General features: G+C 43.1%; 1 protein-coding gene and 1 pseudogene across 1 annotated transcript in view; one reads left to right on the top strand and one right to left on the bottom strand.

The window, feature by feature from the left end:
- Positions 1-24,739, bottom strand: part of LOC126191405 (uncharacterized protein K02A2.6-like) — a 314,219-nt gene that overhangs the window by 14,392 nt on the left and 275,088 nt on the right. The gene's annotated exons all lie outside the window — the stretch shown is intronic.
- LOC126088431 (cytochrome P450 6k1-like) overlaps positions 18,903-24,739 on the top strand; it is an 80,894-nt pseudogene continuing 75,057 nt past the window's right edge.

Below are 24,739 nucleotides of genomic sequence, written 5' to 3'. Positions count from 1 at the left end.
ACATCGTGTTCCTGGAGTAAGATGTCCCTAATGTCTTCCATTTTTACGTAATTACTAGCTACGGCAGCTGCGTCGTCAGTTTCATAAGTACGTCTTTTGGCTGCTAGCGGTATGAGTCATTGCCTATTGTCTCTTTGTTGGCGCGCGTCGTTATTGGGATTCGGAGACCTAACTTCTACAAATTCACCATGACGAGAATCCCGCCAGTTCTGATGCAGTTCAGGTCTGTCGTTACTATCATATCGTCTGTCGTCATGTCGGTAGATTCCATAGTTTCTTTCTTGTCGGTCACGTGGTGGAGAATTTCTCCCTGAGTCGTAACTGCGCGCTGGACTGTTGCGTCTAAAGTTATTCTGTCTCCCTTGATAATAATTGTTTTGGTTCCAATATTGTCTATTTCTCTGATTGTCTCTGTGATAGTCATTACCGTGGAGAGGTGATCTTTCCCTGTAATTATTACCACTCTGCCAACGGTTGCCATACGGGTGGTGCGGATACTGTACAGTGGAGAAAAACTGTTTTTTGATAGAAGATGTGAACAGAATACAGAAAGCAGGCTTAGATAGGACTTTTGGGAATAATGATGAATGAAGGGAGATCTCCAAGAAGCAAAGAAAGTTTTATTTGCAAAATACTGCAATGAAACAAATCCTGTCCTTTCCTTTCGTGTTATCCCACTATGTGTTTGGGTACCTGTGTGTAATTATGTTCTTCCTGTCTTTATATGTTTATCTGATAAGACTTATGTTGTAGAATTTTTCTAATACTCAGCTACATTCACTATGATGAGGAATACTGTTATCCTCAAATCTACTTTGCATTAATAATATGGTATTTTCTTTGTAAAGATGTTTAGACATTATGTACTCTGTTCTGTTTTAATGCTCATGTGTGAAGTTGATGTTTCGAAAGTGATTCTGATCTTTTATTTTTGTACTCATGTCATAATTCCTGTAACACTGATGTATATGTTTATTTCTATTCTTTTGTAAAGCCTGTATTACTATAAATGTTATCTGTATTGTTATGTTTTTAATGATGTATTCTGTGCCTTTGTAATTGTATTCTCATGTCATAAATTTCAAATGTAATTGACACCAGTTCATCAAATTAAGTAACTTGTAAGTTACATTTCACTGCACACGTTTCTGTTGGTCATAGTATATGGACACTATGTGAGAAGTAGGGACTGTTAGTGTTTGCACATGTGTTGATAATTCAGCAAGGGACTGGATAACAGCATTGCTGGTTCTAAGGACAATTCCAATATTTTTGTGAGTGCATAAGTGGTGGTTTATGGACTTGCAAAATTCTCCGCAAGACTCTTCGATGGTGAATGTGCACCTGCACAATCGCAACAGATGGCTGCTGGCCATCTCTACAAGGACTACAGTGGGTCTGCACCTCTGATGACCCACCAATACCACAATCTCTACCAGGACTACAGTGGGTCTACTCTGTGATGACCTACCTACCAATCTTCTTCAAAACGTCGAATGACTCTGCTGTGGGTTTGCTCTGTTGTGGCCCATTACCTGTCTGCATGTCAAGAGTCAGCACAGTCTTTCCGTTGGAAGGACAACACTGCTTCTTCACGACTGCATGGAAATCCACTACTTCCGTGTGCATTGTCTTTTACTGCTCAGACTATGAGAAAACAAACTGCAGGTTTACTCTTATGATGAATGATCAGGACTGTTTTTATGGACTGTGAGAAAATTTTAGCTTTTGACCAACATTGTATCAATAAGTGTGTGCATTTGATATCTTTGTTATTGTAATTGTGAAAAAAATTTAACAAATATGTATTGGCCAGTGCCCAAAAAAAATTTGTCAAATTTTTTGTGGGGAGCATGGGGGCTATGTAAGTAGGCTGTTTATGTTTTCTTTATGTAAGTAGGCTGTTTATGTTTTCTTTATGTAAGTAGGCTGTTTATGTTTTCTTATTGGCAACGTTACGTAGCGCTCTATATGAAAATCACTGGCTGTGCTGTGTGCAGTCTGTGGCTAGTTTGCATTGTTGTCTGCCATTGTAGTGTTGGGCAGCGGCAGCTGGATGTGAACAGCGCGTAGCGTTGCGCAGTTGGATGTGAGCCGCCAGCAGTGGTGGATGTGGGGAGAGAGATGGCGGAGTTTTGTAATTTGTCATGAACTGCTACATATATTATGACTATTAAGGTAAATACATTGTTTGTTCTCTATTAATATCTTTCATTTGCTAACTATCCCTATCAGTAGTTAGTGCCTTCCGTAGTTTGAATCTTTTATTTAGCTGGCAGTAGTGGCGCTCGCTGTATTGCAGTAGTTCGAGTAATGAAGATTTTTGTGAGGTAAGTTATTTGTGAAAGGTATAGTTTAATGTTACTCAGGGCCATTCTTTTGCAGGGATCTTTGATAGTCAGATTGTGTTGCGCTAAAAATATTGTGTGTCAGTTTAAGCACAGTCGTGTATAATTTGTTCTAAGGGGACGTTTCATACTGTTTAGTACTTCCCCTGTACTCCCTGTCTTCAGTCAGCCCGTACGTCTAGTCAGTGCCTACGTTTCCTCAGACTTTTATAAGCTGTCTAAAGTGTTGTGCTGAGATTGGAACCTCCCGCTTACAGTTTTTCCCTTGTTTGCGAATTAACTGTGGCTTTTTTAAACTCAATCTTCTGCAAAATACGATTTGTTTCCATTTTCTATTCTTCACCTTGAAAGGCGCCCCTGGGTTAAAATTCTAGTCAATCTTTTTTTGCCACTGGCATGCTCTGAGTATCCGTACTCGAGATGCAGGTCCCCCACAACGCTCCAGGTGCATGTAAAGAAACTGTGCAAAAGGAAACGAAAGGTAGGCGTTGGCCCTAACACGTATACTGTAGCTGTGTGGCCTGATGAAACATTTAAAAAAAAATTTTAAGTAGTGATGCAGACTATCAGCTACTCTAATGAAGCAACGGTTACAATTAAGTACATTTATTGGGTATCAAGTCAATGACTGTTCAGATCAAACAATTATCAAATATCGTCACGGAAGAATGAGTGCATATACACACATGAGCGTATGGTAACTGTGGGTATTCAGAGAGAAAGGACTGGAAAAGTTATCATAAAACAGGCCTAACGAATAAGAAACTGTGTTAAGTAACTGCTAATCGCTAAATTGAAGTGTCGGTGACGACTGCATTGCAAGGTTAATGAGCAAAGAGAAATAAAACCCCAAAGAGTAAAATCACGGCTGAAAGGACACCACACAGTAACTGATTGATTAATCTGAACTAAAATGCCGATCATCCCATACGAACTTCTAAATCATTAGTGCGCCACTTGCATCATTTATGGAAGACGAGACGCGGTGAGGTCGCAGGAGGCGACGGATACTGGCATTATGCAGCTCGTCTGCTCGTGAATAAACTGCCCCTCTCACGGTAGCGAAATCTGTTCTCTATTCATATCAATGAAGAAGGGTATTTGCTATGGCTCCAGGCGTAGAAGTGTATTTACTATGGCTCCCGGTCCTTTCGTGGTGCGAGCCCGCCAATAGTGGTATTTTGGCCAATCTGAAACCGCGTACTTGATTCCACCAATCAGAAACGTCCTTACAATTCTGTTCTGAAAGATTTGGCATCGCTTTTTGGAAGATTCTGAACGCCAACGTATCGCACTCTTCGTTTCAGAAATTTTGCGAGTGCCGTCCTATGGCACATCACCGTTCCCAAAGATTCCAAACTGTAACGTATCAGAGGGTGTCCCACGAAAAACTTCATGTAACCTTGTCTTGTCAGTGTTTACACTGAAGGCGTCAGCGGCCGTTGGCACTAGACAAAAGACGCACCTGTGGAAGCGCCCCGTGGTTACTGCACAATACTGTACAGGGTGATTCAAAAAGAATACCACAACTTTAGAAATTTAAAACTCTGCAACGACAAAAGGCAGAGCTAAGCACTATCTGTCGGCGAATTAAGGGAGCTGTAAAGTTTCATTTAGTTGTACATTTGTTCGCTTGAGGCGCTGTTGACTAGGCGTCAGCGTCAGTTGATGCTAAGATGGCGACCGCTCAACAGAAAGCTTTTTGTGTTATTGGGTACGGCAGAAGTGAATCGACGACAGTTGTTCAGCGTGCATTTCGAACGAAGTATGGTGTTAAACCTCCTGATAGGTGGTGTATTAAACGTTGGTATAAACAGTTTACAGAGAATGGGTGTTTGTGCAAAGGGAAAAGTTCTGGACGGCCGAGAACGAGTGATGAAAATGTAGCACGCATCCAGCAAGCATTTGTTCGCAGCCCAGGAAAATCGACTCGCAGAGCTAGCAGAGAGCTGCAAATTCCACAATCAACTGTATGGAGAGTCCTACGAAAAAGGTTAGTTATGAAACCTGAACGTCAACTACCCGAGGCGATGGATCGGCCGCCAGGCAGCCCGTGACAGAGCACTTCATCACTGGCCTCCAAGGATCCCTGATCTTACCCCCTGCGATTTTTTCTTATGGGGGTATGTTAAGGATATGGTGTTTCGGCCACCTCTCCCAGCCACCATTGATGATTTGAAACGAGAAATAACAGCAGCTATCCAAATTGTTACGCCTGATATGCTACAGAGAGTGTGGAACGAGTTGGAGTATCGGGTTGATATTGCTCGAGTGTCTGGAGGAGTCCATATTGAACATCTCTGAACTTGTTTTTGAGTGAAAAAAAACTTTTTAAATACTCTTTGTAATGATGTATAACAGAAGGTTATATTATGTTTCTTTCATTAAATACACATTTTTAAAGTTGTGGTATTCTTTTTGAATCACCCTGTATAGTGATGTTATCACACAGGACACGCCATTTGCGTGGATGCTCTGTCCTTTGGAGAAACCGTTGTATTTATATTTGCCAACTCGAGGACAGGGAGAGCTCGCTGTACTCAGCACGCAAATGCATTCTTCCCCGAGTGTAGTTAATTATGACAAAGACGCACGCCGCCATCTGCCGCCGTGAATGCGACAGCGAGCGGTCGCTCACAGGAGTCGGGTAGCCGCCGCTGCTTCCCTGCGCGCATCCTGTCAGCTGCCTCGTCCACTGAAGGCAGGCCAAGGCGAGCAGAAACTGTAAGGGCCGTGTTTTTACTTCCCACTAATTACCAGAAATAATTCAGCGTGCAGCTTTAAAATTAAGACAAGTTCAAGGAAATTCTCGATAATCGTCACCCACTCATACGGATAATTCCACTCTTTTGGGCGTACAGCGGAATTCATTGATTAATTAGACTTATCGTACGGATGGATGAAGTGTGCTGAAAAGAAAAAAGAAACGAAATACGAGGCTGGCTACAGTCAACATGTTTCGGCACTTTTGTGTCACCTTCAATGTTTCTCGTTTTATTTTTCTGAAAATATCAGACAATGTTTGTGGGTGGTTTCATATTTTAGACCTGATGAGTATATTTTGTTTTTATTGTTCTCTTAAAACTACATATATGTGATTTATCTGGTAGGGAAAACATTTAGGACTGCACCGGCAGCTGTGTACACCGCTGTCGTTGTGGGCAATGCAACACCAAAGTTTACCACCTGTTGCCTTGACTCGATGTGCTGTCGGATGGGTCGGTGGTGCACCACTGAAATATCGACACAGCATTAAACAATATTATTAAATCTCAAATATTAAAAACAGGAATATTTCTCAAACTCTTATTTAGTAGAGAGTAGTTTCAGTGATAGTTACAGATATCTTTAGGTTTTATTAATGTGTCTGTCTAGAAAGGGTTAATAAAACAGACTGGAGAACATGTTAATAGCTGGATAAAATCATTTAGGATGATTTTGTGGGCTAAACCAGGTAACTATAGTTTAAACCAAGGAATGAGCTCATAGAGAATGTTGGCCTCACATGGATTTGCAGACACAAATAAAATCAGTTAAATAATGATTGATTTGTGCAGTGGTAAGTATGTTGTATTTTAGTGCGCGCAGAACATTGATCACAGCAAGACCTGCAAGCAAAGTTCATGAAATTGCACATTAAGTTATGAAAGCAGCAACAAATGTTCAAAATTCGAAAGTACAGTTTCCCAATGCCAATCGCTATGCAAACTGAAATTCGATACTCTCAAGGATCACTGCGCAAAAAACATCCATCAACTTCATCAGACAGAATAGAGGTAACAAATGCAGGGAATATTCGCAATTCACAGCTGCCTCCAATCCCGTATTCCAAATTACAGCAATTACCAAAAATAACTCACAGTCAAATATTCTAAGTCGCGTGAAAAGCTAGAGTCTGTAACTTGCTCATGGCATTACTTAAAGTCCAGACAAGTTCTGAAGTATTTCCACTGAGCACATCTCCTCGGTCGCATTGCCTCTCGTCAATAACACACACAGCAGCAGCGACTAATGTTTGCTGACAGACTTCCTAGCACGCCTGTCCACCAGCGCTTGAAAGCTGCGCGACGTCACACACTACTGAATTCCAGTTAATTAGTTAAATACTGACCACTATTCAGTTTTGAAGATAATTACATACACATGTAACACGCTAAAAACAGAGAAATTTACTATGGTCACTTTGCGACCTCTCACTGAAATATCGACACAGCATTAAACAAATTATTATAAGGTTCACGAATGCATGCCTAAATCTGGCATTGCAATGTCTTAACCCTTACGAAAAATTACTAATACGTACCAAATAAACTATGGTCGCTCATCCACTAGGAATGTTGTAAGAATCTGAGGAGATCATGCGCCCTTCATACTATGTGTAACTGTGGAGAATTTGCATATTGACATTTAATAAATCGTCTATAGTTGTTGATACACACATCTGATTTTAAATGCAGCTACTTGTGGTGGGCACAGACGTCGTCAACTCTCATGTATGAACGTATTGCTTCAGTGGTTCATTCGTTATTAATGCCGTAAACTATTGTAGTGAAAAGCATTTAATAATCTTTAAAATATTGGGTCTAGAATTATTCTTGAAACTTCAATGAGCTCGAGTCATGGACGCGAAATTTCTGGTGCATTTGGTTTTTCAGAAAAATGTTTGTGGGGAGTGTTACGCATTTTCGTATAAATATGTTGTTTCGTGTTCCATTTCAACGAAGTTATCCGCCCATAATACCGTGGCCAGCCACATACTGCGTTACTTACACACCTCGCTCTAGTCGGTCATTTCTGCTTACCCACTAAACCTTAGCAACCAGAAGCACTCACCACCTCTTTCCACCCCCCTTTCCAGAGTCTCGTAATTACATAACCTGATATTCGTGTCTGTGTGTGTGTGTGTGTGTGTGTGTGTGTGTGTGTGTGTGTGTGCGCGCATGTGTGTGAGAGCGTGTGTGTGCGTGTGTAGCTGGGGGACCCGGGGCTGGATCACCGCAAAAATTATCACTCACCAGTCAAAATTATCGATATACTTGACAAAACACAAAACGATGAACAAGTAAATGGCGTCAATGACATAGCATCTCTCGATACGTGTGGCAAACTAAATTATTAATAAATCGTGTTTTTATGCATGAATACATATGATGGCAGGTGAGAGAGACGTAAAAAATGTTTAAAAATAACAGTTCTTACGCAAATCTTTCCCACTACATTTTATATGACTTGCTGTAGTCCACAAAAACCGGTAAAAGCAAGCGAGCATTAGCAATTCCGCATTCACAGTTATTGTAGTTTCATGTGAGCAATCAAAACGAACAAATAAAAAAACATTTTGTAGTTTTTAGGCGTAAGAACCAACCACGTGCCGGCCGAGTGGCCGAGCGGTTCTAGGCGCTTCAGTCTGGAACCGCGCGACCGCTGCGGTCGCAGGTTCGAATCCTGCCTCGGGCGTGGATGTGTGTGGTGTCCTTAGGTAAGTTAGGTTTAAGTAGTTCTAAGTCTATGGGACTGATGACCTCAGATGTTAATTCGCATAGTGGTCAGAGCCATTTGAACCAATTCGAACAAAACCACGTACTTCTTGTGATATTTCAAGATAAATAAAGCTAGACGCACTGAATATGACACATGGGTGTGGATTCATGTTTGGAAAAAGAATTAAAAAAAGGAATAAACAATGTTTTGCAGAGGCCAGAGTATTACAAAAATCTGAATAAGATGAAGTTGTTCAATGAAAACTGTCTCTTAGTTTCATACGCTTTCAATATTTACGATGCTTACTCTCCTCTGGACTTGCATTACTACGATTCGAAACATGACATAAAAAACAAAAACTGTTGACATTTCCCAACCACACCTTTCGACTAAACTAAATAACAGATTGAGTTACAACACTGAAATGAGATTCATTTTCTATTATTTTCATGATTATGTGTATCGTCCCCCACTGTAACCACACACCTGCCGCTAATCGGCTTTGTTGTGAGCCATAGATCGCAACAATGATCATCTTATAAGTACGAGGCGTCCAGTACCTTTACGGTCAAAATATTACGAATAGTATCATATTACGAATAGTATCCTAACCTGAATACCTTTAAATTACGAACTACTGGTCGAAATGAATATTTTACCGACGTAAATACACTACACTGTTTGGTAACAATGTAAACTCACAGCAACTACACTGTCTGACAAAAAAGGTAAGCAACCAGAAGCGGACTGGAAGACGAAATGAGACTTCACACGTTGACAGGGTATGTGATGTTATTTCAATGATTAGCACATCGAATCAAATTTATGGAGGAAATGGCAATATGTACCCATTTATTAGCATGACGTGTCTGCCCATCTGGCTTGGATGCATGCACTGACTCAATTTCGAAGAATATCATAAACCTGTCGTATCCACTCCTGAACCACGCTCGCTGACAACCGTGTGTACGGTACTTTAGACAGGGTGTTTGCATAAGAGCGCGCAAAAATTTAACCGGATATATAGGGTGCTCCACTGAACAATTTGAGGTAAGGAAGCTGGGTCCGGAGAAGTCAGCTTAAGGAGATAACAGGAATAAAATCACATTACTGGGTCATTTTTTATTTAAATTAGTTGCAGCTAATTGCAAATACCACCGCTGACACAATGAACGTAACATTTGTATTGTATCTTTCAAAATGTGCTGAAATTGAAGGCCATCAGTACAAGCATATCTGCGAACATGATTCTGACGCACCCTGACAAAATATCCCTGGTGTGTTTCGATTCACATTACAGGCAGCGACGATTCTGGCAACGAATTCCATCTCCGTATCCACTGGGGTCTCATACACAAGAGACATTAAGTATGCCCGTAGGAAATAATAAGGGGCTCTAGGTCAGGTGACCTCGACGACCATGTAATAGAACCTGTGCCTTCCAATCCAGCGACCAAGAAATACAGCACTGAGGTGGTTGCGAACATCCACACTGAAGTGAGGCGGCGCGCCGTCATGTTGTGTCCAGATCCTATCACGAACAGCCAACCGTACGTTCTCCAGCCACTCAAGCACAATCCTCAAGCACAGGTGGCTATTCAGATGGCCAGCTAGACTTCCTAGTAACCAGGCTCGCCCTCTTTGTTTCAAATGGTTCAAATGGCTCTGAGCACAATGGGACTTAACATCTGTGGTCATCAGTCCCCTAGAACTTAGAACTACTTAAACCTAACTAACCTAAGGACATCACACACATCCATGCCCGAGGCAGGATTCGAACCTGCGACCGCAGCAGTCGCGCGGTTCCGGACTGAGCGCCTAGAACCGCATGGCCACCGCGGCCGGCCTCCTTGTTTCCTTGCAGGAAACAAAGAATGTACATGTAAATAAAAAGCACAGTATGTGTAAACTTGCACGCATGTTAGTTGTAAATAAACTGGAAAACAGTAATGCTAGACAAAGCAGTGGACAAGTTTACTTCCAAATCACCTCAAGATGGCTTCTACGACACCAGGTTCCCTGCCTCGAATTGTTCATTACAGCATTCTCTATGTCCTGTTCCATTTTTTTACACTCTTACGGAAACACCCAGCCGGCCGCGGTGGCCGTGCGGTTCTGGCGCTGCAGTCCGGAACCGCGGGACTGCTACGATCGCAGGTTCGAATCCTGCCTCGGGCATGGATGTGTGTGATGTCCTTAGGTTAGTTAGGTTTAAGTAGTTCTAAGTTCTATGGGACTGATGAGTTCAGATGTTAAGTCCGATAGTGCTCAGAGCCATTTGAACCATTTTTTTGGAAACACCCTGTATACTCGGTAATGTACTGGTATGGTGTTCGTTTATCAAATGGTGCCACATGTGTTCTATTGGGGGGACATATCTGGACATCTTTCTGCCCTTGGGGTACCTCAGAATATGCTGGCTATTTATAGTGACACATGTCATGTATGGACGAGCAATGTCCTGTAGAAAAATGGCACAACGACACTGTCGCGTGAGAGATAAGACCAAAGGGCGCAGGATGTCCAAGACGTATTGTTATGCGATAGGGAAATACAACGTCCGCCGATGCATTTTCCGCCGATGGTGAGCGCGTGCAGGAAGTTACACTGGTATCTGGCGATATCTTATGGGTGTCTCCCTTTCCTTGTCAGGCAGTGTATTCAAACTGAACTCTTGAATCAAATTACTTGCAGCCATTATTTGCCCACTTTGTTGATGACGGGTACAATTGCTGCTCCAGTAGCGCCTTTCGCGCCTCATTCTACGACAAATGCATTTCATGGACAAGCTAATGAGTGGTTTTTCGTGAAGCTTCTCCCACACGATATAACGTGTTCTAAAATTTTACTGTGCGTGCAACTCTATCTCAAGAACTCCCCCAGTGACTTGAAGCACTCATTTTCACATCAGCGTCTCTACACAATGACAATTTTATTCCAGTGAGAATGAGGCATGCTGCGAATCTTTTCTTTGTACATACATTCGTCTTTCTGGGCGCTGCTTCCTGCTGCACCATAAATTAAATGCGTTTGCGCGAGTTCTTAAAACTAATAACCTTCCATCGTGTACAGCCATCCATGTACATTAAAAAGTATTAAACTTATCCATGGTCACACCACACAGAATTGTGGAGCCTTTGTAACACAATGCCACCAGTGTCGCTACTGTATGCAGTTATTTGTTATGAAACATGAGCATTTTACACACAGGCATTGCTCAATCAAGGAAACGTACTACCTAAAGTATTTATTTTAAAAAAAGTAAACACAGTCCGAACAGGCAGTGATGACCCAACACACCTGTGACAAAATCTTCTCGGACTGACAGCCCGAGTCAATGCGTTGTTCTCCAGCAACGTTTCAGCAAGTTTCTTACTTGCCAGCTTCAGGTTGAAGTGTCGCGTTCATGTCTCGTCCGCATCTTTGCTGGAGAACAACGCGTGGACTCGGCTGTCAACCCGAGAAGATTTTGTCATCGAGATTTGCCGAGGAAGTCTGCATGCCCAACATACCTACCGACCATCGTGTTATCCTCTGCCCACAAGCGTCACTGGATGCAGATGAGGAGTGGCATGTGGTCAGCACACCGCTCTCCCGACTGTATGTCAGTTTACGAGACCGGAGCGGCTACTTCTCAATCAAGTAACTCCTCAGTTTGCCTCACAAAGGCTTCATGCAACCCGTTTGCCAACTGCACTCGCCAGACTGGATGGTCAGCCATCCCAGTCCTAGCCCAGCCCGACAGCGCTTAACTTCGGTGATCTCATGGGAACCGAAGTTACTACTGCGGCAAGGCAGGTGGCAAAGTATTTACTCACCAAAGAAAAATCATCGAACAGTTGTACGTTTTTAGAAATTGTTATTTTATTTACACAACCAGTTTCGGCATTTCATAATGCCACCTTCAGGCCCCTATGCACTCCATGAGAGTGAATCAGATACAGCGATGCATGCATAATCGGAGCCATTGAATATTTTGTGGAGTATGTACTTAGACAACGACTGCATGCATTTATGTATTTGATTCTCTATACATAGAGTGCATAGAGGCCTGAAGATGGCATTAATGAGATGCAGAAACTGATAGTGTAAATGAAGTAGCAACATCTAAAAACAAACGGCTGTTTGGTGATTTTTCTTCCGACCAGCCGCGGCCCGTATCCACGGCGGATCAACAGAGATTGAAGTATTTATTTCCAACCATTGGCTCCTCACACAGAACACTAAGGCTATAATCCAGTACTGGCTGTTCAAAAATGGCTCTGAGCACTATGGGACTTAACTTCTGAGGTCATCAGTCCCCTAGAACTTAGACCTACTTAAACCTAACTAACCTAAGGACATTACACACATCCATGCCCGAGGCAGGATTCGAACCTGCGGCCTTAATGGTCGGGTGGTTCCCGACTGTAGCGCCGGCCGGAGTGGCCGAGCGGTTCTAGGCGGTATAGTCTGGAACCGCGCGACCGCTACGGCCGCAGGTTCGAATCCTGCCGGGGGCATGGATGTGTGTGATGTCCTTAGGTTAGTTAGGTTTAAGTAGTTCTAAGTTCTAGGGGACTGATGACCTCAGAAGTTAAGTTCCATACATTTGAACCATTTGAACCCGACTGTAACGCCTAAAACCGCTCGGCCACTCTGGCCGACTGGCTGTTCAAATTTGACCGAAATAGTATGGAACGACGGCATATTAAGACATAAGCTACACCGATGAGGCAAAACATTGTGACCACCTGCTTCACAGTATTGGTCCACCCTTGGAACGCAATACGGCAGCGATTCTGCATGCCAGGGATTGAACAAATCCTCGGTACGTATTCGGAGGTTCGTGGCGAGAGATGTCTACGCACAGGTTACTCAATTCCCTTAAATTATGGGCCGTTTGTTTGTGGGCGCGTGGCTGGCTTCCTTTACTTGTTCGACAGCGATCAGTTCACGAGACTTTGGTGGACAAGACACGAAAGTGAGTTCACTATCAAGTTCATCAACTACTGTAACACGATTCTGGCCGTGTAGCACGAATAGTTGTCCTGCTCGACAATGGCATCACCTTCGAAGAAGGCATCAGAATACACTGATGCTACAGATCCATACTTACCAATCATGTACAACAGCTCGCTCGACGGAAGACCCCTACCTAAAGACTAGAAAACTGCACAGGTCGCAGCAATATTCAAGAAAGGCAACAGGAGTAATAAGTCCATATCATATGCAGCTGGATTTTGGAACATATATTATGTTCGAAAGTAATGAATTGTCTCGAAGAGAACTGTCTATTCACACATAGTCATCACGGATTTAGAAAATGTTCTTACGAAACACAAGTAGCACTTTATTCACACGAAGTGTTGACTACCATCGTCAAGGGATTCCAAAGTGGTTCGGTATTTCTAGATTTTCAGAAGGCTTTTGACACCGTAACTCACAAGCGGCTTGTAACCAAATTGCATGCTTATGGAATATCGTCTCAGTTATGCTCCGGGATTTGTGATTTCCTGTCACCGAGGCCACAGCTCGTGTTAACTGACGGAAAGTCTCTTGGCTCAAATGGCTCTGAGCACTATGGGACTTAACATCTGAGGTCATCAGTAACCTAGAACGTAGAGCTAATTAAACCTAACTAACCTAAGGACATTACACACATCCATGCCCGAGGCAGCATTCGAACCTGCGACCGTAGCGGTCGCGCGGAAAGTCTGTCTGTTATTCTTTATGAATATAACGATTTAGGAGATAATCTCAGCAACTCTAGTAGTTTGTTTACAGATGATACTGTCTTTTAAGGTCTAGTAAAGTAATGAGAAGATCAAAAAAATTGCTGAGAGGTTTGGAAAAAATATTTGTATGTTGCGGACATTGGCAATTGATCCTAACAATGAAAAGTGCGAGGGCAACCAAATAGTTCTAAATGGAATACGTTGAACGTTGGTTACACGATAAATCAATCAACTCTAAAAGACCTTAAGTCCATCGATGTATCTAGGAATTCCAATGACGAGGTACTTAAATTGGAAAGAATATGGAGAAAATGTGAGTAAGGTGAACCAAAAATTACGTTTTATTGAGAGAACAGTTAGAAGATGCAACAGATCTACTAGAGAGACTGCCTACCTACGCTTTTCTGTCTTCTTTTGAAGTACTGCTGCACGGTGCGGGATACTGACTAGATATGATTAACGGAGTACATCAAGAAAGTTCAAAGAAGAGCAACTCATTTTTTATCATCGAGAAATAGGAGAGAGAGTGTCACGGACATGATACAGGGACTGGGGTGGACATCACTAAAACCTGCGTTTCTCGTTGTGGTCGAATCCTGTTACGAAATTTCAATCTCCAACTTTCTCCTCCGAATGCGAAAATTTTTTGTTGACGCCGTGCTACATAAAGAGAAAGATCATCATAATAAAAAAAGCGAAATCAGAGCTGGCGCGGAAAGATATAGGTGTTCGTTTTTTCTGCCTGCAGTTCGAGAGTGGAATGATAGAGAATTAGTGTGAAGATGGTTCAGTGAACCCACTGCCACGCTGTTAAGTGTTATCTGCAGAGTATCCATGCAGATATAGGTATATATGAATGGATACAGTTGGCCACAATAACGTTGACGTAGTGCACAGCTGTCATAATGCGTTCAGATACTACCGCCAGTCCTATGGAGTCCCAGCTAACTGTCCGACGTGCGTATGGGGACGCGACCAACGATCAGTTGTAACAAGAAACGTGATTCGTCAGAGCAGGTGGAAAGTTTTCACTAAGTCACGGTCCAGTCTCGGCGATTCCGTGCCCATTGCAATCCTGACGATGTCCTGGAGCCAACATGACCTCTACTGTGGAGAGCCATTTTCAGCAGTCAGCACTGAATGGTGTGCTCCGAAGCAATTATGTCTGCACCGGCATTGCACTCTGACACCTGCCACAGATCGCCGTCTATCCTGGTCTACACAGCGCGCAAGTCTTCGCTATCCACGTGTGACCTCCCAACGGAAAAATAATTAAAATATTCACTTTTAGTGTAACCTCCCAACAGAAAAAAATCTCGGTTAAGTTCCCAATAAAAACTTCTTTCCAACAATAAAATTTCAAGTTTTAATGTGACCTTCCATTAAAGACTGACTGCATATCGAGATTAATAAGTTTTGACGTCAGCAGCGCTACGTCATGGCCCTGTGAAATCATCCTTAATAGACTGAAAAATTCTTACCTCACAATGATGTCGCCGGATAACGCCATCTATATAACTGCTCCTATAAGAAATTTTTGGCACAGCCCAGTGCAATGTTGGCCACTAGATTTTCATTTGTAGGAAAACAACTGATTTTCTTTTGCTTAATCAACATGAGTATGCACAGGAAAAATTCATAAAATCTTTAAACTCAGAGTTTTCTTCAGAACAACAGTTATTATTGAAACATTTCTGCAAGGAATTACATGGGACTTTAACATTACAATTGTGGTTAAATAAGTTGTGGCAATTAACATATACGCGAGGCAACAAAGAACAATAATATTGTTTCTTTATTACCTTGTACTGCCATCGTTCTGCAACAAGTCAACTGCTGGACTGCCCTGCCCGAATTCCAGAACTCAAGTGCTCTGTGCAAGCTACAAAACACGACTGCTCTCTGCGAGCTACCAAACTCGACTTACTTCCAACACTGCTCTGACCTGCGATTCTATTGTAGCATGGAAATTCCATATCGCAAGCAGCGCGTGAGCAATCCATCGACATTACAACTGCTCAAGTGAACTCGCGGATAGTATCGGACCCCGTACACACGTTGTGTGAGGAGGCATAGAGTAAAACAGTCAGACATCGGGTCAGAACAGTCTTCCCTTTGTCAAAGTCGCTTATGACAGTGGATGTCCCCACCTGTGCCCCGTATCGCTAGAATGATTTCACGATTTGTCACTCTTCTGCTTACATACATTCCTTAACTCGTCATGCGCCCAAAACACCAGCTGAAGGTTTGCATTTAGTGGCCACAGTGTTTCTGCTCATCAGTGTATATAGCTCCGGGCTACGAATAATGGGTTATATGAATAAAAAAGGGAACATTCTCCGCAGAAGACTGTCAATTTTGCGTTAGTACAAAATTCGAAACACGTTCTCTGGTGAGGTTGTTCTTCGCAGCAGCTTCCCTCCTTCTTGAGAAGGATCTCAATGTGTGTCGCCTGCTGTGTCCGGCACGGAACACTCATGTACACTCCTGGAAATTGAAATAAGAACACCGTGAATTCATTGTCCCAGGAAGGGGAAACTTTATTGACACATTCCTGGGGTCAGATACATCACATGATCACACTGACAGAACCACAGGCACATAGACACAGGCAACAGAGCATGCACAATGTCGGCACTAGTACAGTGTATATCCACCTTTCGCAGCAATGCAGGCTGCTATTCTCCCATGGAGACGATCGTAGAGATGCTGGATGTAGTCCTTTGGAACGGCTTGCCATGCCATTTCCACCTGGCGCCTCAGTTGGACCAGCGTTCGTGCTGGACGTGCAGACCGCGTGAGACGACGCTTCATCCAGTCCCAAACATGCTCAATGGGGGACAGATCCGGAGATCTTGCTGGCCAGGGTAGTTGACTTACACCTTCTAGACCACGTTGGGTGGCACGGGATACATGCGGACGTGCATTGTCCTGTTGGAACAGCAAGTTCCCTTGCCGGTCTAGGAATGGTAGAACGATGGGTTCGATGACGGTTTGGATGTACCGTGCACTATTCAGTGTCCCCTCGACGATCACAAGTGGTGTACGGCCAGTGTAGGAGATCGCTCCCCACACCGTGATGCCGGGTGTTGGCCCTGTGTGCCTCGGTCGTATGCAGTCCTGATTGTGGCGCTCACCTGCACGGCGCCAAACACACATACGACCATCATTGGCACCAAGGTAGAAGCGACTCTCATCGCTGAAGACGACACGTCTCCATTCGTCCCTCCATTCACGCCTGTCGCGACACCACTGGAGGCGGGCTGCACGATGTTGGGGCGTGAGCGGAAGACGGCCTAACGATGTGCGGGACCGTAGCCCAGCTTCATGGAGACGGTTGCGAATGGTCCTCACCGATACCGCAGGAGCAACAGTGTCCCTAATTTGCTGGGAAGTGGCGGTGCGGTCCCCTACGGCACTGCGTAGGATCCTACGGTCTTGGCGTGCATCCGTGCGTCGCTGCGGTCCGGTCCCAGGTCGACGGGCACGTGCACCTTCCGCCGACCACTGGCTACAACATCGATGTACTGTGGAGACCTCACGCCCCACGTGTTGAGCAATTCGGCGGTACGTCCACCCGGCCTCCCGCATGCCCACTATACGCCCTCGCTCAAAGTCCGTCAACTGCACATACGGTTCACGTCCACGCTGTCGCGGCATGCTACCAGTGTTAAAGACTGCGATGGAGCTCCGTATGCCACGGCAAACTGGCTGACACTGACGGCGGCGGTGCACAAATGCTGCGCAGCTAGCGCCATTCGACGGCCAACACCGCGGTTCCTGGTGTGTCCGCTGTGCCGTGCGTGTGATCATTGCTTGTGCAGCCCTCTCGCAGTGTCCGGAGCAAGTATGGTGGGTCTGACACACCGGTGTCAATGTGTTCTTTTTTCCATTTGCGGGAGTGTAGTTCTACATTTCATTCAGCTCGCTCAAACAGGGGAACTATTCAATGTACAATTATGGAACTGCCTTCACTGAGTTATGGAATAGTTGCACTACGTCTCGATATTACCTTTATGTACACGGGTAGTTTATAGAAATACATTTTCTGTCGATGTTACCTGGTTTTCCGACAGGCAGGAAACTTTGTTGTTGTTGACGTTAAGTGAATACATTACGCGAACAAAATCTTAAGAATACATCACATTTTCACCTGCCCCAAACAGCAACTTTCTCAGAGTTTTCTAATATGAGATAATTTTATTTTAATATGATGCAAAACGGTCCGCTCACGCGTCGAGTACTTAAACGTCCGGCCGTGCGGTTTCTTTACGAGAAACAGAACGTTAATTTTGTAATAAACCTGTTAGCAATTTTACTGGTCCGCTTACTTATTTTTAACGTAACATTTGTGCTGTGAGGAACATGACGATGAAGACCTGGCAATGTCTAAAAAAAAAAGCGATCGTGTCACATTGATGGCCGGGAGGCCAGTTCCGGGGGAGTACGGCAGTCGGGTGCGAGTCTTATTTCAGCTGACGCCACACTGGGTGACGTGTTCGTCGGTGATAGTGAGATGACGATATGGACAGCGCAACACCCAGCCCACGAGCGGAGGAAGATCTCCAAAGGCACAGGAATCGAACCCGCGCCGACTGCATCGTAGGCAAACACGTCACTACTCAGCTAAGTAGGGGGACTGAGAATGTCAAGAATGTCAGTGACACTATCTGGTGTATACCTAAGACTTCTCGTACACCAGTCTGAAAACTTGTATTTGTTAAATAGTACAAGACTGTTCTCATTTTCGGGAAGGACGTTCGCCAGCAAAATAATGATTTTATTGTTAAAACCATATAAATTCGACAGTTTTTCTTTTCAGTATTCCTTCGGGCAACATATATCTTTTCTCCCCTTCCGAGCAACAAAAGGTTCCGCCATTTTTACTTAAAATCTCGGTAAAAATTACCAAAAATTATCCTCAATAGAACTTACTCAGCATGAACCATGCTGCAGAGCTTATTTTTTTTTAAAAAAACGAGAATTTTCTCCATTTCTGAGAAACTTCCCTAGTTTTATTCATATGAATTCGGAGAACATTTTCCGCCTTCAGAAACTTCCACCGCCCTTTTACTCATCCAAGAACATTATCAGATGATGTGTTTTCTCCTACTCGTTTTATTAATTAGAAACTGAGAATGTTCTCCGAAATTCCAAGGATACAGTACGCTCTCCGTTTTATTCATACGACCCAATAACTCAAATAAAACAGTCTTCATGAATTTGACGTTTCAAGTGTAATAGAAACACTCCCAGCATCACGTGTCTCCTAGTTAGCTACTTAGTTTAATTGGAACATATGGATCACACATGTTCATTTAAGATATTAACTCAGTGTCTTTATTACAGGACAACGATGGCGCTGCTCTTGGACTCGTGGATTAGTGAATTACTGCTTGTCGTTTCCGTGGCTGCTCTCGCTATCTACCTATGGTTCGAACATGGCTTCAAATATTGAAAGAAGAAGGGCGTACCTTTCGTGGAGCCAAGCATTCCGTTCGGAAACTTCAGGAAAAACATTTTGGGTCAGGAGCCCCTCGGTGTAACGACGCAACGCTTATACAAACAGCTACCAGGTACGTTTCAAGACTTGCAGCACGGCTAAGTTAGACACAAGCTTTTCTTGGCTCTGAGCACTATGGGACTCAACTGCTGTGGTCATAAGTCCCCTAGAACTTAGAACTACTTAAACCTAACTAACCTAAGGACATCACACACATCCATGCCCCAGGCAGGATTCGAACCTGCGACCGTAGCGGTCGTGCGGTTCCAGACTGTAGCGCCTTTAACCGCTCGGCCACTCCGGCCGGCAAGCTTTTCTTATACCGTAAATTCTTCTGGTAGAGCGTACACAAGAATATAATAATTCCAATCCCAAAGAAAGTAGGTGTTGACAGATGTGAAAATTACCGAACTATCAGTTTAATAAGTCACAGCTGCAAAATACTAACGCGAATTCTTTACAGACGAATGGAAAAACTGGTAGAAGCCGACCTCGGGGAAGATCAGTTTGGATTCCGTAGAAATGTTGGAACACGTGAGGCAATACTGACCTTACGACTTATTTTAGAAGAAAGATTAAGAAAAGGCAAACCTACGTTTCTAGCATTTGTAGACTTAGAGAAAGCTTTTGACAATGTTAACTGGAATACTCTCTTTCAAATTCTGAAGGTGGCAGGGGTAAAATACAGGGAGCGAAAGGCTATTTACAGTTTGTACAGAAACCAGATGGCAGTTATAAGAGTCGAGGGGCATGAAAGGGAAGCAGTGGTTGGGAAAGGAGTAAGACAGGGTTGTAGCCTCTCCCCGATGTTATTCAATCTGTATATTGAGCAAGCAGTAAAGGAAACAAAAGAAAAATTCGGAGTAGGTAATAAAATTCATGGAGAAGAAGTAAAAACTTTGAGGTTCGCCGATGACATTGTAATTCTGTCAGAAACAGCAAAGGACTTGGAAGAGCAGTTGAACGGAATGGACAGTGTCTTGAAAGAAGGATATAAGATGAACATCAACAAAAGCAAAACGAGGATAATGGAATGTAGTCAAATTAAGTCGGGTGATGCTGAGGGAATTAGATTAGGAAATGAGACACTTAAAGTAGTAAAGGAATTTTGCTATTTAGGGAGTAAAATAACCGATGATGGTCGAAGTAGAGAGGATATAAAATGTAGACTGGCAATGGCAAGGAAAGCGTTTCTCAAGAAGAGGAATTTGTTAACATCGAGTATAGATTTAAGTGTCAGGAAGTCGTTTCTGAAAGTATTTGTATGGAGTGTAGCCATGTATGGAAGTGAAACATGGACGATAACTAGTTTGGACAAGAAGAGAATAGAAGCTTTCGAAATGTGGTGCTACAGAAGAATGCTGAAGATAAGGTGGGTAGATCACGTAACTAATGAGGAGGTATTGAATAGGATTGGGGAGAAGAGAAGTTTGTGGCACAACTTGACTAGAAGAAGGAATCGGTTGGTAGGACATGTTTTGAGGCATCAAGGGATCACAAATTTACCATTGGAGGGCAGTGTGGAGGGTAAAAATCGTAGAGGGAGACCAAGAGATGAATACACTAAGCAGATTCAGAAGGATGTAGGTTGCAGTAGATACTGGGAGATGAAGAAGCTTGCACAGGATAGAGTAGCATGGAGAGCTGCATCAAACCAGTCTCAGGACTGAAGACCACAACAACAACAACAACAACAGAGCGTACACTGTCGTGAAGGTTTCTAGCATAAGTAAAATAAAATCTTTAGTAAAGATTTTGTAACCTAACAGGACAACTCCATTGTGTGAAACTTACGAGATGTGATAGAAGGACTGTTTTCAAAACGGTAACGTGGGCCAAAAACGTGTGTACCTGCAGATACGTAGAGATGCTTTTATATCTAGAAGTGTCACAAAAATATGAACCAGGTTTTCGTGTTCCAGTACAGTGGCATTTGGTGTCACAGTGCAAAGAAGCAATACATGAACAAATGTTTGTACAGGGTGCATCAAAAAGAATCATCCGATTTTAAAAAATTAGACTGAAAACTAATGTCAAATACCTTTAACGAATAGTAATTTTGACCAGAATTAAAAAACAATTATAATTTAACAATAGCGAAGTATATGTATGAAGTAATGGACTAGTAGATTGAAATCTAGATGATATTTCAATAGAGCAGACCAAGATCATTTATTTCATAGATTCTACATATTTCATCATCATTATTTCTCACTAGCGAGAATGCATTAGTTACTTGATATATTATTTATATATAAACGTTGTAAATACTCGTAGTGTACAGTGATTAGTATCAGTAGAATCGTAAGATGGTGAGTTGTCACTTAAAACGTTCGTGTAATTTGTACATTTGTTAATAATCAATACATTCATCGATTTTAAATAAAACTGTCCTGTCATAGTGGGGGAATGCATGTCTCGATTGGCGCTCAGGCGTTCTGATTGTTTCTGGAAAGCTAAAAAGGATTCATGAGGCAGTTTGAAAGACACTCTGTTAGAAGACTCTATGACGATCGGTCGGAGTAGCCAGATGTAGGTGAAGTGCCGGGCGGCGAGTGACCACAAATACTTTAACTGTTGCTCAAACTTACAAAATTTCTGATTATATTGGACGAAGTCTCAGAGAATCTGTTTTATGGAGCAGCACTCTTAAAAGTTGAAGTGTTTTGTGTGATTGAAAAAATCGTTTCCTTCAGTTTAAATCTTTTGTTCTGCCACACATCAGTCATTCACTGGAATTCAACCCTTTTTCATTTATTATTATTGTTCTTAATATGTTTCAAATGTTCTTACTTGACAATTAATTTTACATACCAATGATCAGGTAAGTCAACTTCAGGATCAAGGGTAAAAGACAATAGTGCAGTGGAATCTGTTGCTGAGCATAAAATAAATTATCTACGTTTATTAATAGAGCCGTACATCGCGCAAGTGCCATACAATAGGTACGTCGCAAGGTGGGAAGCATATAGCGCCCTCATTCCATTGCTCAAAGAAATATAGCGCACGTCCACCATATGGACGAAAAGGCCCAATTCCTTCTACAGCAATAGCTACAATTATTATGTTATTTGGATATTGTAATAATTCTGCTTCTGCTATTATCTTGCAATTTAAGATTAATTTCTCTTTGCAGGAGAGCGTTATGTTGTACATTTCGGATTCTGTCGACCGATTCTTCTAATTCGTGATCGAGAGATCATACGCCACATCCTTGTGAAGGATTTCTCGACGTTCCATGACCGAGGAATCGTACTTGACGATAAAGAGCCACTGAACCATAATTTGTTTGCCCTCACTGGACGAAAGTGGCGGCAACTTAGGGTCAAATTGAGTCCTACTTTCACGTCTGGCAAACTGAAGGGTATGTTTAAGGTTAGTACAAACATGTTTTACATTTATTTGAATTCGAAACGCTGTATCTAGAACTCCTCATTAAGATACGTCAAATCTCTTCCTCCAGCTAAATTGTAAAATTGCATTTCTCTAATCCTGAAATTATTTAATTACCTTTTGTCAATCGAAATACATATCTGCTGAAAGTCTAGTATCACTGAAGAACATATTGTTTAAGATCACTTAGACCTTGCATGAGGAATTTAACATTTGAAAGAGCGGCTGTAGCACAGTGGACATTTTCTGCATGTCGCCTTTAAAAACGCTATAGTTTCTTATGTGGGTGGTTGATATATTTTATTTGGAAACGTATTAAATGCATTATAACATAACCATAAACATCACTTTAAATTTTTCTAAGGTTTCCTTAAAATAAGGCAGACAAACTTAACAAAAATATTAAAGAAACTGGACAGCTTTTCTTGAAATCAACACTACAGTTGCCAGTTATGTTGCAGTTTGGTTACTCTTTTGATATGGAGGAAGGTATGGTGATAGTCGATGGAGCTCGAAATCTCCACTGAATGGCGGCCCAAGGTGTTGGAGATAGCATCACTATGACATCATCAGCTATGATCAGTCCAGAAATTGTGTAATGGACCTTGGGCCCAGAGAGCCGTCGGATGTCAGCCCACACATTGGAAGAGGGAGTGGAACTATTAACAGAACCAGTGAATGAAATCCAGATAGCTTTTTTACTATCCCGAAGTACGTGACGACACTGCGCACGCAGTTGTTTATAACGAATACAGTTTGCCCTCGTAGGATGACGGCTGAAAACGCGGAGAGCACGTCTCTGTACGCGAAATGCATTGCAGCACTCCTCAGTCAACCAAGGGACTCGGACATGGTGAGGTGAAGATGAAGTAGTAAGGTGGTACACCTGGTCATCACAACTGGGGAAACGTTCGTTGAAGGTCTACAGGGAGGAAAAATTAGTCGAGTCGACCTTAGAAAGCTGCAATTTAGGTGTGCAGATAGGTGGGGCAGGATAGCACACAGGAAATAGCCGCTTGCGTAAGTGTCAGAGAGAACGGACCACTCGAGACGATGAGCAGGATGAGGAGTGCAGAAGGACGAGTCCAAATGGGAATAGGTGTGCGTGGAGTCTGGAAGGAACTGGGGTCAGAGGGGGGGGGGGGGGGGGGGAGATGAGGTTAAGCTGATTGAGAAGGACAGCCAAGAGGGCTCCTCTCAGACAGGTTCTGGGTGAACCCCAAACGGATGGTGCGTATTAAAGTCGCCGAGTAAAAAGGGGTAAGGGAGTTGCCCAACGAGCTAGAGGAAGTCTATCCTAGTGACACAAAATGATGGAGGGATGTAAACAAAGCGAAAAAGGAAGGAAAATGGAGACTGCAACAGCTTGGCTGAGTAGTCAGGGAGATGGTTTGACTATGAACATCATCCTGGATGAGCAGCATGACTCCCCCATGATATAGAATGCCATCCTCAAGGGAAAGGTCAAAGCGGACTGGAAATAAATGCAAGAGGTCAAATGGGCCGTGTGGACGCAATTTGGTTTCCTGGAAGCAGAGAACAAATGGCTGCTGCGATTCTAAGAGCAGCGGTAATTCCTCTCTTTTGGATCTAAAGCAACAAACAACCAATTGAAGGAGAGTCATGACGAGGGAGAAAGGAGGAGGGAAGAAATGAAGAAGTCTCGCCTCGGTGGCTGCCGAGTGCCAGTCGTTGAGGACTCAATGCATCCAGGGGTAGACTATGGACGATCATGCTCCATGAGATCGACAGAGGTGTCTTCATCCTCCCTCTGTCGCCTGCAGAGTCCAAGATGGAAACACAATTGACAGTACACACTGGCGACAAAAGAGATCACCTGGGTGAGTGTATTCCGTGGCGACATCATTGAAGAGAATCTCCTAGTCAGTGAAAATGGTTCAAATGGCTCTGAGCACCATGGAACTTAACATCTTACGTCATCAGTCCCCTAGAACTTAGAACTACTTAAACCTAACTAACCTAAGGACATCACACACATCCATGCCCGAGGCAGGATTCGAACCTAGTCAGTAAAGGAGAGGACCGTTTGCCTCTGTTTGATTTCATGGAACCTTTGAGGGTGGCAGATGGCGGTTCAGATGTTTTTTCGCTGAAGAGACGTAAGAAATCGTCGTGCGATTATTCCTTCTGTCCTTTCCAGCCAATCGGTCGTATAGCAGATGATTTCGCCCTGTGACACAAACGTTTGGTGGCTTGTATGAGAGCTGGAGGAGGAGGAAATGGGGATGCTACCGTGACACTTGGCGATCTTACAACTGCTGTGCAGAATTTGAGAT

The sequence above is a fragment of the Schistocerca cancellata genome, chromosome 6 (genome assembly GCF_023864275.1).
Source record: "Schistocerca cancellata isolate TAMUIC-IGC-003103 chromosome 6, iqSchCanc2.1, whole genome shotgun sequence".
NCBI lineage: Eukaryota > Metazoa > Arthropoda > Insecta > Orthoptera > Acrididae > Schistocerca > Schistocerca cancellata.
This window is presented reverse-complemented; position numbering and strand designations above follow the sequence as displayed.